Raw genomic sequence first — 6,466 nt, forward strand, 5'->3', positions numbered from 1 at the left:
GCGCTCAGGTTGTGAAATGGGAGTGACAGGGGAGCAAATTTCAAGTCATTTCTAACACTTGAATCTATGCCGTGGGGTGGGGGGTCCCTCCCTCGGGAGGCACTGGACTTACTGCTTCTGGAAGAATCAGTGCAGAAATTTGGAACTTCTAGGGCTGGCCCTTCTCTGGGCCACAGACATCCCATCTGTATGGTGGGGGCTGTTCTCTAAAGATCAGTGATTCTCCACCTGGGGACATGCCTCCCTCCACCCTGACCCCTGGAGTGGGGAAAGTGGTGTCGCATCAGATATTCTAGCTAGAAGAGGTGGGGTACCTGTGCGGTTTAAAAAGCATCTTCTGAACGCCCATTACTTTGATTGGTTTTCATTCACTTTCTTTGGAAATTCTATTTATTTATTTATTTTTAATTTTTGTTATGGTGACATTGATTAATGAAATCCAGTAAGTTTCATGTGTACAATTCAATAGTAAGTCATATATATATGTATATTGCATTGTGTTGTTCATCTCCCATAGTTAGATTTCTTTCTGTCATCACATATTTGACTTCTTTTACCCTATCGACTTCCCCCTTCCCCCACTATCCTCTGGTCACCATTAAAATATGGAAATCTTCACGAATTTGTGTGTCATCCTTGTACAGGGGCCATGCTCATCATCTCTGTACCATTCCAATTTTTAGTATATGTGCTGCTGAAGCAAGCACACTTTTTTCTTATTCTTTTTTTTTTTTTTTTTGGAAATTTTAAACCACATTGAAGAAGGAAGTGTTCATTTTATGTGGATCACAGATGCCCCAGGGTTTTAGAAAATTGACAGTAGTCTAGATGGATGCTTTGCAAACTTCAATGGGCATGTACGTCCCCTGAGGATTTTGTGAAAGTGACAGCTCTGATTCCACAGGTCTGAGTGGGGCCTAACATTCTGCAAATTCTGTGAGCTCCCAGGTGACATCAGTGCCGCCAGTTCATGGTCTCCTCAAGATGGTATCCTAGGCCCTTCCCACAGCTCCTGGGACCCTGACTCCCTGGATTGGCAGAATACTGGTTGCTTATGTATAAGTCCTTGGTCCATTCTTTATAGTGTCTGTTAAATGGAGAAGAACCAAGTAAGAATGAAAACCCAGGCATGAATGAATCCAGGCATGACTTAAGAACTGTGTTTTTGTAGCAATGGAACTAGGCATTTATTGTTCAGATTTACATCTTCTGCATGTGTTTATCTCCGTGCCCAGGACTATTGATCATGTGCAAATAATGCTCTGTTGTCTTAATCCTACTTTTATGGCCAATGATGTGTGTTTCATTCTGATTAGGCATATATTTGCGTAAACATATATTTCTCAATGTTCTCCCTCTAATCACGACCCAGGGCTGTGAGTGAGTCATTGAAGGAAATCGTGTGTGAGGAAGGAAGATCATTTCTGGAGTCCATCTCCTAATGCAGCCTTCTGTGCTGCCCACTCCGGGCCTGCTGAGGAGAGCCTGTTATCCCTGAATGTGCCTGCACGGCTGGCCTAGGGAGCCAGCACGACTTTCTCCATGAATCTACACAGGCTTGATGGGCCTGCCAATACCATTGATCGCCACCCGCTCAGAGCAGAGTTGTTTCGCTCATTTCCAGGAATTTGTTATATTTCTAATTCGATTGAGTATCACTTTCCACCGCCCCACTCCTCCCTAGCTGCAGACAGTGCCGTTCCTCAGACTCCTCCACACTCATCCTGCCCCAGGCTGACTGTGCAGAGGTCCTGTCCTTACCAGAGGATGGCTCAGGGCTTAGCATCTTGGGCCCGGGATCTGGACACCTGGACACTTAGGCACCTGCTGTGCTGAGGTGTGCCCTGCCCACTGGCTGGTCCTTGCCCTGCTGGGCCCCGGCCTGTCCTGAGTCCCGGCTTCCTAGGCCAGGCTTGGACTCCACTTGACTCTCATTAGCCTCCTTTTCCCAGCAGCTGCCTCTGCTCCTGACTCCCAGGGCCCTACCAACCTTTAGGCCTTGAGCATTCAGCTTCACTGTGTGCCTCACTCCGCCAGGCTGGATGCTGAACCCCAAACTTTGATTCTTCTCCCTCTCTTTCATCTTCTACCCCTTTCCTCTGCTGGCTTAGAGGGTGTTTCATGATGCCAGGGAGCAAGGAATGCTGAGGGAGAGAGGGAATTCCAAGGCCGAGAGTAGGAAACAAGAGGGAATGAGCCCGGAGGAGGGTGGGACGAATCAAAGGCAGGCTTTGGAACAGAGGTTCCTGATGATAAATTTTAACACACGATTTCATATATCTATATCACACACACACACACACACACACACACATAATTGAGAGAGGGAGAGAGAGTGAGTGTAGTATAAACACACACATATCATGAACACATACCTGGCATTCTTCTAATGCACACGGATATGCATTTGTCATTTAGTGCTCTCAACAGCCCTGTGAGGTGGGTATTATTATTTCCCTCATGTTATGGATGGAAACTGAAGTGAGGATTAGTGAAGTGACTGTCAAGGGCACACAGATAATAAGATGCAGAGGCAGGATTTGGATCCGGGTGGTCAGACTTCAGAACTCTGTCTTGACTGCTGCATGGTGTTGTTTCAAGCTCCTGACTTTGGCGGCGTGGAGGTTACGGTCCCCTCTGAACATCTGAAGGTCAGCATAGACTCTCCCCTGCAAAGGTACACACAGTCATTTTCAAATGTATGTTTAATTTGGAGATACATAAGCTGCTTGGGACCCATCTTTGAGCCCCAGGCTCAGAACACCTGCTTTAGGGGCTGCACACATGGATGGCATTAGTGAAAACAGCAGCTTATACTTTGTGGAGCATTTGCTGTGTTCTGGGCACAGTGCTAAAGGCTCTCTGTGAATTATCTCATTTACTCCTCACAATTCCATGAGATAGGTGCTATCCCCCCTATTGTACAGATACAAAAACCGAGGTTTAGAGAGGTTAAGTCACTGTCCCAAGCTCAAGCAGCTAGTAAGCCCCAGAGATGAATTTAAACCCAGGTCTACTGACCCCGAAGCCAGTGCTCTGTACACTCTGCAGCCGCCCTGCAGAGGGTGGGTGGTTCCTTGTACCCGTGCCTACCTAACCCGAAGGAGAAAAGCAGTGACACAGAGGTGGTTTAGCTTCTCATGGATGCTCCTTGGACATTTTTCCCTCAGCCCAGACCTGCTGGAGTCTGCTGTTTTATCATGGGCTCTGTGCACATCTAGCAGAGTTAGCCCCATCTCTGAGAGCAGGAAGATAGTCAGAAGCAGGTGGGATGGGGAGACACTTTCAGAGGAAAGAGAACGTCACACAGGAGAGGGTGAGAACCCATAAGAAAGGGGAGGGTTTCGAGAAGTGTCTTCTTGCAGAGCAGGGTTTGGGCATTGGTTTCTACAGCCAGTTTTGTCTCTTTGCTTCTCCAGGGACTGTCACTTTTGGGGTCACAGAACAGGGCCTTAGAGACCTACAGAAGCAAGGGTGGGACTGGGGGCCATAGAGCAGGACAGGCCACAGCAGTGCCAGGTCCAGACACAGAGAGCTCTTGGCTGTCTCCCTTGCCCCAGCTGCTCTGCCATCTGAGATGGGTTCTCATACTATTTTCTGGTTGATATCATATTCACCAAAGTGAGGAGTGGAGGGTCCTAAGAGCCACATCTGTCCTGCTTGATTCCCCACTGGAGGGACTCCCCAATCTGATCCCATTCCGATATATGAGAGGCTTGAAGCAAGTCCCTTCAGCCAGCCGAGCCAGCAGGTTCCTCACTGGGAAAATGGGAGGAATAGTTCTGACCTCTTGGCTGTGCACCTGACGGCAATAATAGCAACAGGTTGTCAGACCTCAAAGAGGTGCTGTGGCAGCGAGAACCAGTGCGTGTGTCCCTGTGTGTGGCAGCGGGGATGCATTGCGGTTATGGGGCGGTAGGGTGTCCAGTGATCCATTTCATTCACCTGGGGAATATTAGTGGCTCCTATTTATTGAGCACTTACTATGTGCCATGCTCTGCTCTAAGCACTCTCCATGTCTGAACACCTAGTGAAGCAGGCATCCCTATTTAACAGATGAGGAAGCTGAGGCACACGGAGATTAAATGGCTAGCAAGTGGAGGTGCTGGGCCCCTGACCCCAGTCTTAGTGGTGAGATGAACAGAAGTGACGAGCGGTGGCCCTCAGTGCTGAGGAGAAGCCGGGACATTGTCTTTCACTGTGACAGAGCCTTGATGAGTGTCTGGGTCACCTAAGGATAGGTCAAGGTTGGAGGCTACCTTGCGGCTCTCATGCGAAGATGCACGGAGCTTGGTGCACTGTTGGGCAAGCTTTCTTATCATGGCACTACTGATATTTGGGGCTGGGTAGTTCTCCATGGTTGGAGGCTGTCCTTCATGTTGTAAGATATATCAACCCTGACCCAATAGCACCGTTTCCCCCACTGCAGAAACCAAAAAATTGTCTTCAGACATTGCCAAATGTCCCTGGACAGGGAGGCAAGATTGCCTCTGGCTGAGGACCAGTGGTGTAGAGTTAGCAAATGTGTACTTCCCGTCTGTCCCCTTACGGTTTCCTGTGCAATTAGCTACCTCCAACTGCAGCAAAAAGCTGGCTTTTCCAGCCCATGGGGATACAAGTGGGTGGGGGACTTTGTGCATCTCAGCTTCCTGGCAGAATCAGGGGTGCACGTGGGTGGGGTCACAAAGGTGAGGCCTGGTCAAGATGGGGACTGGACAGTGGCTGCTTTCCAAGCCTTCATGGCCTTTTTATCCTGTTCCATTAACAAGATACATGGTACTTCTTTTCCTCTATTCCCGCAAAGAATCAATTGAAAAGATCAAAAATATGGCATCTGGAGAGTTTAAAATTAGATTCTTACAAAATACAAAGTAGAAGAGAGAAGAAAATAATAGAAACAGGGAGCCCCATGACTTGCACAAAACCTACATTTGTGGCCTGGGAGAAAATGGTGAGACTCCCAGCTGAGAAGGAATTCCAGGATGCTGGGGGCGGGGTGCACTGGGAGCAGGGAGAGGCGCCGCCTTTCAGGACTCCCCCTGGCTGGTACTCTGCTCCTCCTCCGCCAGCGCCTCCCCATCCTCAGCCTCCTCGTCCTCCTTTCCTTCCTTCGATACATATGCTTTCATTGTATCAATGTAGTCTAATTATAGAAAACTTGGAAGAGCAGACTATTATAAAGCAGAATTCTAAAAAGTCAGCTGTAATGTTGCCACTCGAAAAGAAGCACCGATAAGACACCCCCACACAATTATACATTGAGTTTACTAAAATTGGATCATACCGTATATCCTGTTTTATAACTGTGTTCATTTTCCCTCACTTAATTTGTTCTAGACCAATGGAGGAATCCAGCCTTTCTGAGGTGTCCCCGCCCCTCATCCTTTCAGTCATGGATGTCCAGGGCCCTCAGTGTTGCAGGGGCAGACAGGGATGAGGGCAAGAGCACCCCCCGCCCTGACATACACAGCCAAGCCCTGACTCCCCTTGAGTGCTCACAGGCTGTAAAAGGACGCAAGACTACCGATGGCCTGAGAGTTGTCACAAGGCAGTATCTTATCTGTGATGACTTCCTGGAAGAACCCAAGCTGGGCTTTGAAGAATCAATCAGAATTGGCTGGAAGGAGGGACAAGAGAGGGAATTGCAGGGAGGGATACAGTGTGAACCATGGCTGGGAGTCGGGGCCACCCAGGTGTGTTGAGGGATGTTGAGAAGTGAGATTTGGTGCTCACATGGAAACACTCAGTCCTGCTGACCACACTGAGGATGAACAGTTGTTGGAAAGGTGGGTTTAAGGCCAGCACCTGGAGGGATCGGATTGTCCTAGAGACACTGGAGAGCCATAGGAAGCCTCCATGAGGACAGTGGTGTGGAGCTGGTCAGCGTGGGCTGGAGAGGAAAGGCCTTGATCCAGCTCCCAGGTAACTCCCGCCATCTGCTTCCCAGGTCCCTGGTGCTGCAGACGTGGCCTGGGCAGCGCCATTGCAGAGTCTTGCACTGGCTACTTTGGCCCTCCTTGCGGCCTAGGCCGCCCTGGTTCCTCCATCCCACATCCAGGATCACACGCCTTTGCCGGCCTCTGCAGACTTCCTCTGGTCTCCTGACATCATCCTCCCTTCTCATCTGTGGATACATGGAGGGCCAGCTCCGTTGTGTGCGGCCTGTGCAGTCACATGGGGCTCTGTGCTGGGAAAGAGCCTACACTTGGTTTCATATTCTGCTATCACCATCATAAAATTTCTAATAATTTTGGAACAAAGGGCCTGCATTTTCATTTTGCTTGGGGCCCTACACATCATGTGGCTGGTCTCACACCCCGCAGACAGCCTCACTTCTCATTTTGCCCAGGTCTTCGTAGAGGCCTCTTCTGCCTCAGAGACTTGCCTGGTTTCCATCTGTCCCTCTTCCTTCGAGGCCACCCTTCTCTCTGGCTCTCAGGTAGGTCTGTTCCTTCTTCGACTCTTT

General features: G+C 49.4%; 1 protein-coding gene and 1 non-coding gene across 2 annotated transcripts in view; one reads left to right on the forward strand and one right to left on the reverse strand.

Moving 5' to 3' along the window:
* The window catches only part of CSMD2 (CUB and Sushi multiple domains 2), a 571,413-nt gene that overhangs the window by 78,147 nt on the left and 486,800 nt on the right, over nucleotides 1-6,466 (forward strand). The window lies entirely within an intron of this gene.
* On the reverse strand, nucleotides 600-707 carry LOC112473053. Its single transcript, XR_003043887.1, has one exon. It is a non-coding gene; the product is annotated as a U6 spliceosomal RNA (small nuclear RNA).

Source organism: Pteropus alecto, unplaced genomic scaffold (genome assembly GCF_000325575.1).
Source record: "Pteropus alecto unplaced genomic scaffold, ASM32557v1 scaffold39, whole genome shotgun sequence".
Lineage (NCBI taxonomy): Eukaryota > Metazoa > Chordata > Mammalia > Chiroptera > Pteropodidae > Pteropus > Pteropus alecto.